Below are 15,197 nucleotides of genomic sequence, written 5' to 3' on the forward strand. Positions count from 1 at the left end.
AGGATAGTATTTGTATTTGCAGACAGAAGGCGGAAGACAAATGGGTTGTCTTGAATTAGTTTACCTTATGAAAAGCAGGATGTTCACTTAAAGCCATCTTTTCTAAAAATGATGACATATATAATAAACTACTGTACTCACTGTACTGTAACAGTATGAACTACACCAACCACTTTGTTGTAAGTAGTGCTGGGTTCCTGTCATTTGCATATTCCCAGACACTTTTTAATACTCCTTTCCCCTTACATTAATATTTGTACACTTTTCATGATACACAAAAATTGTTTCTTAAAAATAGATTTTGTCAGGGCATTTTTAAGATGTTTTTATCATGATACGTTTTGGTATTATTCTTAAACTACAGTCCCTGTTTTGAAGTGGGCATAGATAGAACTACTATAAGAATGGTGTCATTAGCAGCAGTAATTGTTCAAAAGACGATGATGCTGATCTTGTGAGAGACAGTGACCCATCCACTTATGTGAGTGTGGTTAGTGCTGCATGTAAATATGGAGCACATTTAATTAGATGAAGGGCAAGATTCAGTGTGTGTCAGCAAAGCCGTTCACCTCTAACCACACCATACTACCATTGGCAGACAATGCAGTAGGCAGGGTTAGTGCAGAGTGATCTGGAGTGTCCTCCACAGTTTGATGTATATCAGATATTTTCGAATATTCAAGTAAAATGTGTTCCATAAGTAACAGGGCAGTGTCATCATGAGCAGATGGAGAAAAGTAGAAGGTCACAAACTGAGATAGTGGAAGCAGTACGAACCCTGACAGTACAGACTAGTGAAGACTCTGTAAGTTTGATGCAGGAAGAATATGGTGTCAATTGTATCTTTATATCAATTGAAGTGTGTGCTTTCGACTTGTTATGAGTGCCAGTAAAGCTATTTTGAAATACAAAATATAACAAATGTTAATTTATTTTTAATTTTGTTTATGTATATATTTATTAAAATTCCTTATTAATCTATTAACAAGTTTGTTAACAGTGTGATAAGTATACATTTGCATATAGTCACATATAATAAATTTTTTAATTGTCTTTCTCAAACTTATATATGGTGTATGTGACCCAGGGCAGAATTAATGGTTAAAACCGCCCTAGACTAATACGCTCGTAGAGCGCCCTGGCCTTCCACACAAGGCTAATACTTCGTAAGTAAAATCAAACTCTCCTTAATTTAAAATCTGGCTTCTTTCTATCTCCCCCTCCCCAAACATGTGTATGTTCTGGTGTTTTGTAAACTCATTTCCACTTTGCTTTTTAAAAGGTTGACATCAATTTTGCAACCTCTCCTTAAGCCTGGTGTGGTCAGTTGCACTCTCTGGTCATCAAAGTCAGGCTGTGTGCAAAGTGCACTGTAACTTAGTAATGCCAGATCATATGTATTCTTATAAAATAGATGATATCTTAGCAGCCTGTTCAACCACTAAATTATTTTTTGGCTCAATGTGTAACATATAGTACCTTACTTTTGTATTTGGAACTTCCCATCCTGTTTTGTAATGCTGGAGGTCAATGTTTAGTAGGCAGCTAATATATAGATATTATATTATATACCTTCTGGCAACCATTATAGAGAAATACCAGATACTCCCATTTTATCCTACAGACAGAAACAATTTTATGGGAGAAACATGTTATTATTACTTTTGGCAAGATATATATATATTATTAATGAAAATTCTTCGAACAGTTGAGTGATGAATGTGGGCTCCCTGCAGTTTAGACACATGGACTGACTGTTGGATTTGAAGTCGATATAAGCAAAAAGTTTAAAACAGTGAAATTTATACTTCACTCTATATTTGGCTAAAGATTTGAGGAAATCTTGAAAGCAAAACTTAATATTTCCCTGTCATTTTTGTTTTGCACAGAATCCCCTGTCATTTTTGTTCCTTCTGAGCTTGGATGGGATTGACACCACTGTCGTTCCAGCTCTGCTTACAAACTACTCATTTCACAGAATGCAGAACTTACATCCGAAGTTGAATCAGGCCCTGTATTGGTAAATTCCCTTACGTGTCGTATTTTGCATAAAATTGCTCTGCACATGCTCTGAAGCTGACTTTACACCAGTGAACGCAAGTACATGCAATCCATCTGTGAATGTAAATGACACTTTCAACAGCCTACGATTTAAAGGGTGGAACAGGGGAGGGAAGGGACATAGGTTGTGCCAAGGTTGATCGCACACACAACCGTCTGATTCATGCTCAAGGCAACTCTCAGGTACGTGTATTTTAGCTGTATTACTTACACCAGCTACAGGGAAGGTGTAAGTACCAATTGATAGTGATAGCAGGCACTTATAGATGAAAGAACATGTGTGTGTAAGTAGCGCTGGCGGATGCGAGCGTCCGCACATGCGCAATGGATTCAAGAAAGACAAGTCCCAGTAAGCACTGGGAGAACGAGAGAACACTAGAGAGAAGAGGATGGAGTTGGAGAAAAATATGACTGTGGAGAGAGCCAGGACAGGGCTGTGGCAGTGAAAGAAGAGAGTTGACAGGAATATAAATTATGCTAAATGACTCCAGCTGTGAGAGTCAGGGCATAAAATTGGCTACAATGTTTGGCAGAGGTGGAAGCAACATCCCCTGCTGAAGACAGCCTGGCTGAGGTTCAGAGAGGGAGTGATGACAGTTTAACCATTTTGTGGATCCAGTGTCTGTGTGGGGAACAGAACCAGAATATTCTTGAGGAGGAGAGCATCCTGAAGCCGATGACAGAGCCTGGAACTGATAAGTAACCTGAATTTCCTATTTATTGTACGGGACTGAGTTTAATATATATTACTATAGTAGTTAGTGAGGGAATAGGTGGGGAGACCCGAAAATAGTGAGTAAGACATTTTTCTGGACTTTGTTTGTGACGAAGGCTAGAGGTAGGGATAAGTAGAATTAGGGGAATAGACTGTGTTAATTAAATAGGACCCAATGTTCCCTATATTGCTATCTGGAACCTATGCTGAGCCATACCTAAGGGATGTATCAACTGTCAGTCAGTGATCTTTCATGACAATAACATTATAGTATTGGAAAGAACCAAAAATAGTTTATGTGAGTAAAATTGCATCTCAGAGAAAGCAAATAATGAACCAGAGTTAAGAAAAAAGTATTTTGGCTAGATATTGCTAAATTGAGCACGAAGAGTAATGCTAAAGTGCCTGATATCACTCCGCTGCAAACTATGGCTTATATGAGTGAGGTCATATTGGGCAAACTGAACTTTACTGCTGGATTTACAGTTGAACAAGAAGCTGGTGGGACTCTATAATTAAGTAAAAGACCCTCCATTGTTTAATTTTGCATAATCTAATGTTCATATGTTGAAATGTTTATGCATATTTCTGATGTTGGAATGTTTATTCATATAGCTGATTTTGAAAAGTAAATTAGAGAAGTTTAGATTAGCCAAATCCTGTGTATTGATGCAGCTGTAATCAAAGTATTAAGCTAATTTATAAGGTAACTACTTCTTAGAAAGGAGAGAAAGATTATAAGTATCTGCACTGAAGTTTAAATTGTATTTATAGTGAAACTTATTTTATGCTAGTCTGCTGGTTAGAGTAACTCTTAGGAATAGATTATAGTAGATAATTTTAATATAGCTTTAATTTTATAATAAAAGTCAAACTTGACACAAAAGGTCAGCTCTAAATAATAAATGTGCCGGCGTGGCTTTCAAAACCCACCATGTCATTGACAAAGGCCATTACCCTACCGAAAGCCTACTAAATTTGACCAAGGGGGAGCCACTGCGCTAATAGATATTCAAGGTGAGAGGATATTCTTACGCTGCCAGGCACACACATAAAAAAAACACCTACTTGCTTTGGGGCGGTGAGAAAGGGGGTGTTACATGTAGTTAAGTGCAACTGTAAAAATGCAAATTATATACAGTAGGAATTAATAACATTTTTAATGATTATAGCATTACCAGGTGTTATTTGTAATTTATATGCATTCTGATGGGACTTTATATTGCACATATGCATTGTTTGTGTCCTGCATGGTGTTCTGTGTTGTCTGCATTCTGCAACTGCTATATAGCCAAAGTATACTTCTCTATACTTATTCTCCTCGACCTCTCCGCAGCCTTTGACACAGTGGACCACCCCCTCCTGCTGCAAACCCTTCTCTCTCTTGGCCTCTCTGGATCTGTCCTTGCCTGGTTTACCTCATACCTTGCTAACCGCTCCTTCTCTGTATCAACGTCTGGCTCCTCCTCCTCCCCCTACCCTCTCCCTGTTGGAGTCCCGCAGGGCTCTGTTCTCGGTCCTTTACTCTTCTCGCTCTATACTTCCTCACTTGGCGCTCTCATCTCCTCCCTCCTTTGGTCTTCAGTATCACCTCTATGCTGACGACATTCAACTCTACATCTCTTCTCCTGACCTTTCCTCCACCCTCCTCTCTCGGGTATCTGACTGCCTCTCCACCATCTCCTCCTGGATGTCCGAGCGTTTTCTTAAAATCAATATCTCCAAGATGGAACTCATTGTCTTTCCTCCGCCCAGACTCCCATCCCATCCTGACCTCTCTATTGTCGTCAACAACATCACCTTCCCTTTTGTCACCCAACTCCGCTGCCTAGATGTCACCCTTGACTCCTCTCTCTCTTTTGCCCCCCACATTCATTCCATTGCCCAGTCCTATCGCTTCCAACTATGCAACATCGCCTGCATCCGTCCCTTCCTCTCTCAGGATGCCACCAAAACTATCATCCACGCACTCGTCATCTCCCGCCTGGATTATTGCAACCTTCTTCTCACTGGCCTCCCCCACTCCCACCTCTCTCCCCACCGCTCTATACTCAACGCGGCTGCAAGACTCATCTTCCTCTCACGCCGCTCCTCCTCTGCCTCCCCTCTCTGCCTCGCCCTACACTGGCTACCCTTCCCCACAGAATCCTCTTCAAGCTCCTCACCACCACTTACAAGGCTCTCTCCCACTCTACTGCCCCCTACATCTCTAACCTCCTCTCCATACACACTCCGGCCGGCTCCCTGCGCTCAGCCAATGACCGCCGCCTCTCGTCCACTCTTATCACTTCTTCCCACTCCAGAATCCAAGACTTTTCCCGTGCAGCCCCCCTTCACTGGAATGACCTCCCTCGTTCCATCCGTCTCTCTCCTACTTTGTGCTGCTTCAAATGTGCAATAAAAACTCACCTCTTCCGCATAGCCTACCAACTATCTTCTTAACCCCTCACCTCCGCTACTCGCTCTCCCTTCTCTCTTCTGGCTCCCCTTGTGCCTGATTCTGTCTACCCTCCTTTAGGATGTAAGCTCACATGAGCAGGGCCCTCTTCCTTCCTGTCTCCTCACCTGTTCTTCTGCTCCGTGCTTATTGCAGCAGCCTGCCTGGAGTTTCTGAAGTATTGGTATTTTTGTTTATTGTTCTGTACTGTTTCACCCTGTATAGTCTACTGTTTGTACTGTGTACGGCGCTGCGGAAATCTTGTGGTGCCTAACAAATAAATGATAATAATAATACCCTTATTGAATGGAAATGCTCCATGTGTGCAATATTTGTCCACTTTAAAAAGCATAAATTGCATTCACTTTACGTTTCTTGAAGAATCAGTCCCACAATGTGGAATTTTGCTGAAATAATGAAAGATGCTTATCATCTTGTCCTGCTAGATAAGGAGGAATGGCCAAGCCACAGACATATATATTTTTAGAGAAACATTACACTGGTTAACAGTCATTTTATTGCCAATCAGTTATTTTGGGGTAACTTTGTGGTGCTAATACCAAATATGACATTAGTTTTGATAAATTCGCTCTAATTATTTAGATATTTGGTACCACATTGAAAAACATAACAATGCAAAAATGTAATGGTCTTGCAGAGTCTACTTACAAATCGCATTGAAATTGTCTCAAATCATGCAAAAGTAAACACATGAAATGGCATTTTCTTCCGTATAATAACAGATACACTGTCAGGAACTGTCCCTGTAGTCTTCTCCCTGCTCCTGGACTCCCACCTGTCTCTTCCAGCTGGGAGCCCAGCAACGAGATGCAGCTTCCCCCAGCCAGCTCAGACCTTCTGTGCACATGCACACAACATGCATCCCCATTGCTAGGCGACAGAGATGCTTTGATCAGCTGCTGGGGGGGACCCAATCAGTTGCAGGCTGCTTCTATTTAAACCTACTATGGCACCATTAGGGTGCCAGACTATTAGATCATCCTCCTACTTCAGCTATCTGCATTGCATTCCCTCCTGCTTTTACACTTGGTTCTGACCCGGCTTGTTCTCGAATCTCCAACTGGATTCACTTTTCAGTTCCTGACTTCTAAGTGCCTGACTACACTTTGGATCCTGATTCTGTACTTCACTGTCTGGCTAGTATTGACCCTCTTCTGTTTGACTACTCTCAAGTTTACCTGCCCTTTGTTGGCAACTGGAGAACCACGACCAGCTGCAATCTGCAGGTATTCACCAGGGACTTCCCCCCCCTTGTGGGGGTCCCTGGTGAGTACCAGGGGTGAGTTAGACTCTGCGTCTCTAAGTTCAGTAGCGTAAACACCGGCAAGTGCCCCCATCCAACACCAGTTTATGACAGTATAATTTAGCCTACTATGGATGGGAATGGTGAGGCTACTGCTCATGACCTTTTGTTACGTCTGGCCTGGTGAGTCGATCAGCAGGAGAATTAAGCGCAGTTGCTGCAGTGCTCTCAGGGTGTTGTCTCCCAACTGAACTTCAAGGGGCATTTTTTTCTCAGGGAACTCCAACAACCACAACCCCCTGGCTACCTCATCTGCTCCAGTTAGTACTTCGCATTCCTAATCCTGAGACTTATGATAGCGGCCCCAAGAAATGCAGCAGATTTCTCAACCAATATTCCATTCAGTTTGAACCAGCTCCGGAGAATTTTTCATCACAGAGATCTAAAGGCACAGATTGGTCGCTTATCCTCAGCAGCCTCCAGTTTGTTTGCCCTTCATCAAACTTCACCGCAGGACAGTATGTGGTGCAATTCCGGACTCTTGCTTCGGAACTTAAGAGGAACAATGAAGCAAGCGGTCTGTTAACCCCTGGCAAGGGCTACTTTGGTTGAGAGCAGACTCTCCCCAATTCGATTGGCACTGTGCGCAAATCATCTCCTGAGGGGTGCCTTCTGTATCAAGCATTGCCTTTCTGGGGTTTCTCATACTAAGTTTCATGTACCCTGCTTAAATCTTACCTCAGTTCCAGGATTACTTAAGCAGTACTCTGCCTACTATGACGTCTTCAGCAAACCTGCTTCCAAAAAATTACCTCCTCATTGGGCATTGGGATTGCAAAATTAATCTGGTCCCAGGGAAGAACATCCCCAAGGGTAGGGTATACCTGAAACTGAAGCTATGTCTGAATACATTACAGAAAGACTCTGATGGGGTTCATTCAAAAATCCTCCTCTCCTGCGGGGGAAGGATTCTTCTTCGTCAAAAAATAAAGATGGTTCGCTGAGACTGTGCATTGACTATCGCCAATTAAACACCATTATGTTAAAGAACCAATCTCCTATCCCCCTTATCTCTGAGTTATTCAACCATGTCAGTAGTTCTTGGGTCTTCTCCATACTGGATTTTAGACTCAATCTTTTCCGTGTCTGCCGGGTAGGGGCGGGGGGGGGGGGGGGGAGCGAATGGAAGACTCAGGACGGGCACTATGAATATCTGATTGCAATGCCCCAGCTTTCTTTCAGGAGTTTTTCAACAAAGTCTTCCAAAACTTGCTTTACCGCTCCCTGATGGTTTATCTTAACAATATCCTTATTTTTTCACAAGACATCTTTTCCCATCGGGAACTTGTTATAGAGGTCCTCTCTCGGTTGTGACAAAATCTCTTTGTTGGCAAATTAGAAAAATCTTTCTCCTAGGTCCCCCAGGAACCATTCCTCGGATATCTTCTTTCTGGTTCCAATCAATAGATGGACCATAAGAAGTTAGAAGCAATCCTCAACTGGCCACAACCCCCTGGATTGAAGGCTACCCAACATTTCATTGGCTTCACTAACTAGTATCACCAATTTATAAAAAAAGTTTCCACTATTATCACCTCTCTGCTTTCTCTGCTGCTCCAATGCTTAGACAATCCGACCAACACAAACCCTTCTTCTTGGAGGTCCATTGGGGTTGTACTGTCTCCAAGATCTTCTTCGGGTTTGTTTCTATAGAGTAGATTCTTGTCTAAGAAATTCTCTCCCTGTCAGAGAAACTACGGAATCGGAGATATGGATCTCCTGGCAATCAAAATGTCTCTTGAAGAGTGGCACCATTTGCTGGAGGAAGCCATACACCCAATCATATTCTTTACAGACCATAAGAATTTCACTTATTTACAAACAGTGTCTCAACCCCCACCAAGCCCATTAGTTTCTATTCTTCTGACATTTTCAGATGAATCTCACCTACCGTCCAGGCACCACAAATTTCAGAGCTGATGCATTCTCCAGGCCTTTCGAGGATTTTGATTCTACCGTCTTACCCAAGGCAAAACTTATCTTTAATCCTGCAAGTGTTGTGGCTCTCACCAAATGTACCATCAAAACTACACCAGTTGGCTGTTCCTTTGTTGACCCACATTTTTGCCCTTAGATGGGCTGAGATGGGCCCAAGATTACAAATTTTCTTGTAATACAGGTACTAACAAAACTTTAGCCTTGTTGTTCTGATACTGCTGGTGACCTTCCCTTGCATCTGATGTCCTGGCTTGTAATGTTTGTGCTCAACACAAGATTCCTATTTGGGTTCCTGCTGGGTTACTTCATCCTCTTCCTGTTCCTGATACTCCCTGAGACAGTATCTCCATGGATGCTCTTATTGAGCTACCGGTCAGTCAGGGTTATTATACCAGGCGGGTTGTGGTCGATCGCTTTTCCAAGATGACTCACTTCGTTCCACTCAAGGGATTACCATCTGCCTCCAAACTCACTCAATTATTTATCAAGAATATTTTCCATCTCCATGGCTGTCCACATTATTTCATTTCTGACAGAGCTTTTCAATTTGTCTCCAACTTTTTTAGTTGCTTTCGGGTGCTTTTGCAAAGATCTTTGAATCAAGTTGAGATTTTCTTCTGGATACCACCCACAGACCAATGGACAGACTGAGCATGCGAATCAGGATCTGGAATCATTTGTTAGCTGCTATGTATCTGAACACCAATCCACCCGGTGCAACTACCTTCCCTGGGCACAGTTTACTCACAATAATCATATGCATTTGCAAGTTTTTACAGTCTTTGTGAAACATCCCACCTTGCCTTCCAGAGTCTCCTGTGTCTTCCGTGCCTGTCACCCTCCTACTCCAGTGTTCTGCCTTGCATTCCGTCCTGCTTGTTACACTTGGTTCTAACCCGGCTTCTCAACTTCCCACCTGGATTTTGCTGCTGTCACTACTCACTTCTCGGTTCCTGACTTTGGACTGTCTGACTACTCTTTGTATCCTGATTTGGCATTCCTCCATTTTGCAATTATTGACCCTGGTCTGTCTGACTACTCTCAAGTTCACATGAACTTCATCTGTGACTGGCTTAAATAAGCACGACCATTCAGATAAGACCAAACCTCCTTCCTGGGGTCCCTGATGGATACCAGGGGAGCGTTAGACTCCACGCCTCAAAGTTTAACATTGTAAACACCAGTAAGTGCCCTCCATCAAGCAACAGTTTGTGATAAAAACATAGTAAGCTGATTTGGAATTACAATTGATACATAGAAAATTGCTGTTTGCACAAATTTTCTTTTATGTGAGTTATCAGGACCCATCTGCCTTTATCCCTTTCCTCCATCACCTTGATGAAACCTCTCCCCTTGTTCCTCATTAAATTCACCAAGATTTACCGGAGAATGGTGTAAGTGGCTATGGAGAAAGTGTAACCAGATTTTTATTGTGTGTGAGTATGTTTTGCATCAGTTTTTCCTAATTGTCTGTTTTGTGTTTACCCAAGAAATTCTTGATAACTAAGACATAATTGCAGAAGCTTCATCACCATTTATAAACTTTGTGAAATTAGGATCCTTGATAAGTTTATGAATTTGTGGACCATCAAAGATTTTAGTTTTACCATACTTAGTACAGGGAACAATCTAAAAATCTAAAATACATGCCTCCAAGTGGGGGGGTCGTCTTATACACCGGGTCCACTATCGCGCGGTACCCAGTGCGGCCGCGGCGGGTCATCAGCGTGGCTGCGGTGAGCACCAGCAGCGATACAGGGGTGCCAGCCAGCCTTTTTGGCGTGACCGGCCCGTTCTGCTGACAGGGAGGGCAGACAGGGAGCAGGGACCAATCCAATCAGGTTTTGTGTACAGCCAACAGCCAACCACAGTACTGCACCATTGTACAGTACAATACAGCATAGAAAATGTCCAGCAGTCAAACCCCTATCAACCCTATCATAGCACCAGCAAAAAGAAAGAAATATGATGCAAGTTTTAAACTTAAAGTTGTAAACTTTGCCATGGAACATAATAATTGTGCTGCTGCAAGACAATATGGAGTAACAGAAAAGATGGTTCGGGACTGGAAATCAAATGAAAAAGCATTAAAGATTATGCCAAGGGGTAAGTGTGCACTTGCTCTCTCCCTCTATTTGTTATCTTCCTTCTATCATTGACTAGTGAATTACGTTTAATAAACTTGCACTGTTTTATGTTTACTGTACATGTTTGATAACATACAGCCTTGTGACAGTTTTCCTGCATGTCATAGGCCTTCGAATATAAATTAACATGTTGAAATCAAATCTGATGTTCTTTTACGTTTTATTTGGTGTGTGGAAGGTGTGCGGAAGAGGGGGTAGTCTTATACGGCAAGTATATAACAAACTCTATATTTTGAGTGGAAATGTTGGGGGTCGTCTTATACGCCCAGTCGTCTTATACGCCGGCAAATACGGTATATATATATATATATATATATATATATATATATATAAAACAACTTTTTTTTTTTTTTTTTTGCGCTGTTATCTTTGCTTAAAGATTTTAGCTCTGAGGTGAATGGCACAGACCTGTCCTAATTTGCCATTATGGAAACCTATGATAAATTACATTATCACATAAAAGGACTTCATATAAACCTTGGAAATGCCAAGATAAACTTTTCAATATACAGGATATATGGTGTTAATGATCTACCAGAATATTTAAATGCCTTCCCCTACGTGGACCACATACCCAAGTGGATGTATTGTAAAACTCAGATTGGTTAACCTGCTATAATATGCACACGTCCAAATATAGACCTATGTTGTATTTATCTGGTTAGTCAAAATAATAATTGTTCTTTGTGCTTCTACGTTGGCTACGTTGGCATTGTAATGACATAGTCACTTGTTTGTCCTATATTATGTTGTTAAATCTGGTCAGGAGATGACTGATATCGGTATGTGGGTGTTGCCATCTTTCAACTACAATAATGGAACCCATTTATATCTCTCACCCAGATTTTGTTCAATTTTGCCACCTGCGTGTGTTGATAATAATGCTATTGCTCAGCCTGGACAGCAAATTTCTCTGAAGGTGGCGTTGCCTTTTACTGTACAACTATACTCCACTGGTTTCTATGAGTTGCAGCACATTTGAGCCATTAATACCATGTTATTAAAAAAAGGCTTTATAGTGTGATCTTTACCATGTTAATGTATTGCCTGCAATCAAGAAATGATTGATGCTGCACTAAACGTGATTTAGTGTATCTGTATATTTTATTAATACAAGTGCATGTTTAATAATACAGCTTACCAGTTATTAGTAACATCTACCATACCTATATTTCAGGTATTAAAGAAAAAACTCTGGATGATCTATGACCATTTTACAGATATTTTATTTTCACCTAAACAATTGCTTTCCTATAAATCACAGAGAAACAATTTCAGCATTTTTACAATCTCAGAGTTTCTTTGACCTTATGTCCTAGAAGCCAGTGACAGATTAGATTTAAAAGGCATTTTAGAAGGATTGCAGTACACATTATAGGATTTTGCAAAGTCAGCACAGAAGGATATAGCATGGTTTTACTTAGCATACACATAAGGCATCCTATATACACTGCATATGATAATATAAAGTGATATAGCTAAATATATGGGGTCAGGTGCACAATCTAAGCCAGGAACTCCACAAACCCTGTTGCAATTAAGTAAAAAAAATGTAATTTAGCCAATCATATTTGCCGCACTGTACAGAGATTGGGAAGTCATTCACATCGCTCCCACATTGGTCCCTGCCCCATTGGGGCTTACACTGAGGGGTCTATTTATGAACAATCACAAATTTGTCATGTAAATTTTTATTTCTTATCACAATAATAACCAATGACTTAACATGGCAATCTATAAAAATTGATTAGCTGGGACAGTGGCTCCCATAGGAGCATTTCCCAGCGTATAATCTAAAGTAAAGAGATCGCAGTCGCAATCACTTTACTAACAGGTTCTTAATGGCATAGCTGAATTTGAGAAGTGGGGAGCGCAAAGTGTGATGGGAAGGAATCCAAAGATCTCTCTCCTGCAATGCTCTCGTCATAGGTTATAATGGCTAACCTGTCTATTTGACTATTTCTACACAGTCCGATTTAAATCGGAGACCATAGGAAACATTTGGTTCAGATGATTTTCCACATTGTCTCCAATCTGAACAAAGCCAGAAAACTCTTTATTGTGTGCACTTGGATTAATCTTTTTATGATTTAATACTTTGATCCAACCTTTATCTCTTGTTGAACAATTTAAGAGACACGGGGGCAAACGTATCAAGCTGCGAGTATCCGGCGGGTTTGAAAAGTGGAGATGTTGCCTATAGCAACAAATCAGATTCTAGCTGTCATTTTGTAGAATGTACTAAATAAATTATAACTAGAATCTGATTGGTTGCTATAGGCAACATCTCCACTTTTCAACCCTGCCAGAAACTCACAGATTGATACATTTACCTCACAGACCTGAATAAGAGAGCCATATCATTTTGGAAAATAGACACGTTATCCTTTTATTAATCAGATCACTGAAGTAACACTAACTATGAGTTATACGTTTCAGATGTTTTTTAATCCCTCCCCAACAAAAACCCTTATTCCTGGCACCTATTTCCCATTATATAAAATACACTTAGAGAGTGTAGAGCTCTTCTGATCATAGTACTATGTGTCTGGGGCTTTGGCACTGGTGGTATAATGTGTGATGTGTGACAAAACAGGTGGGTCAGACAAACAGGCACTTTGGGGATATAGTCTAAGCCTCCTAGGTTCCAAAGGCTGCAACCCTGATCTTATGCCACTGACTCCTTCATCCATAATAAATTGGTCCATGGTGTCATTGTACACACATCATACCTATGTGGTCATTTAAGTAATACCTGGATATCAAATTAAGTAAATCAAGAACATACTACTCTTTGTTTGGAATCTAAAGTACTTACTATGATAAAACTAATTCCCTCAGAGGCAATGTCATTATCCTGGACATTGCCTTTGAGGAAATTGTGTGCTACGATGAAACGCGTCAGCCCAGGTGTATCTGGATAATCAGTATCACGATTGTTGGAGCATTCAGCCTGCAAATTGTGAATCATTCCTCTGTTGTCACAGACAGTGAGCTGATTGCGGTGTGGAGAAGATGCTGTGGCGACGATCCACAGTTCCGCTTTGGTCTTGGACAGATGGTTTCATCGATCCACTTTTTATTCATATGCATTGGAGCTTTTATATCTATTGCTGAGACCATTTAATTATGAGCTGCAATCAGCTTATTCCTGCCATTACATCTAACAGGTGACACATGCTGATTACTGAAAGCTATTTGTATCTCTTAAGAAGCTTTAATACTTGTATAAGCTGTGGATTACTCTCAATCTCTTTATTGAACTTCTGCATTTGATTTCATTTGTTAAAACTGACTCTCCATTATAGATGGGAGCAATATCGGACAAATAGTCTAATACCAATTGTGGAAGGCTAAATAGCTATTTCTGGGATTTTCTCAGTAAACTCTGGGAACGTATATCTATTGGCCTCACCTTTTTAAGTGTGAAAATTTTGCATTCTATTATTGCCTTTTATTTTCTATGTGGAATATGTTTGGTAAAGGGACATTTATTTGAAACATTACTCAGCTCAACATAGTTTACCATCTTGTTATTATAACATCTATGCCATCGATATTCATCAAGACTATGTTTTTAGTCTATCAGTTTTCATGTGTTGCAGGTAGCTCTATACTTATATGTTCTATAGAGCTGTTCACTATTCTACTATAATTAATAATAATTAATATTATTAATATTAGCATTTATTTATAGGGCGCCACAACATTTCCACAGTGCTGAACAAAGACAGACATAAGACCATACAGGGTAGATACAGTACGGAACTTTAAACAAATACTAACAGAAATTCAAACACTCCAACCATAGCTTGCATAGTGACATAGGAGCAGAAGAATAGGCAGAGAAACAAGAGGGAACAGGGCCCTGTTCATAAGAGCTTACATCTTAGCAATCAAAGAAAACACAATTGCACAAGCAAGAATCAAAGCTTGATTTATAGAAACTAATATCCCCCATAGACAATTAAACGCATGGAGAGGTTGTAGGATACTTATATTATTTTAATACTTATGTTGGAAGTTAAATATAATGTAATATTGTATACCGTAATTCTCAAACAAAGTTCAGTAACTGTACTGAAGGACATGCTCTCATGTCATCATATTACCTTCCTACTTGAAAAAGAAGAGAAAGATGGCTGCTCCTTCCCCATCAGTCCCAGCAGCTGAGGCTGTTGGATGAAGCCGCATATGCCTCCACACTTCACCGCCATCATTTTATGAACTCCAAGCTCACTTGCTACCTTCAGAGATGCTTCAGTTCCACTGAGCACCTATGAAGAATGCCCTTCTCCAGCACATACTTTATCTATTTCAAATTCATCCTGTCATCCTAATACGCTGACGTCTCTCTTGCCAAACAGTCCTATCTCAAAACGATTATGTACTTCCAGTCCAACAACTCCTGTTGTCTCTTTTCTTCTATCAACTTCTATCAACTCGCCAACCAGACTCATCTCCAACCTCAAATCTTTTAAATGCTCCCTCAATACTCACTTTTTCTCATTTACCTACCCAGTCCCAACCTTAGACAACTCCCTCCTTATGCTCCACCTGTCCATTTTCACTACA

General features: G+C 40.7%; 1 long non-coding RNA gene across 2 annotated transcripts in view; it reads left to right on the forward strand.

Moving 5' to 3' along the window:
* Positions 1–2,173: 2,173 nt before the first annotated feature.
* Positions 2,174–15,197, forward strand: part of LOC142142652 (uncharacterized) — a 45,240-nt gene continuing 32,216 nt past the window's right edge. Inside the window, exon 1 of one of the 2 annotated variants that reach the window (XR_012689260.1) lies at positions 2,174–2,244. This is a non-coding gene — a long non-coding RNA (uncharacterized LOC142142652). Of the gene's footprint in view, positions 2,245–2,461; positions 2,761–15,197 lie in introns of those variants that run through there. The other variant, XR_012689261.1, reaches the window with a different exon arrangement.

Source organism: Mixophyes fleayi, chromosome 3 (genome assembly GCF_038048845.1).
Source record: "Mixophyes fleayi isolate aMixFle1 chromosome 3, aMixFle1.hap1, whole genome shotgun sequence".
In the NCBI taxonomy this organism is placed as follows: Eukaryota; Metazoa; Chordata; class Amphibia; order Anura; family Limnodynastidae; genus Mixophyes; species Mixophyes fleayi.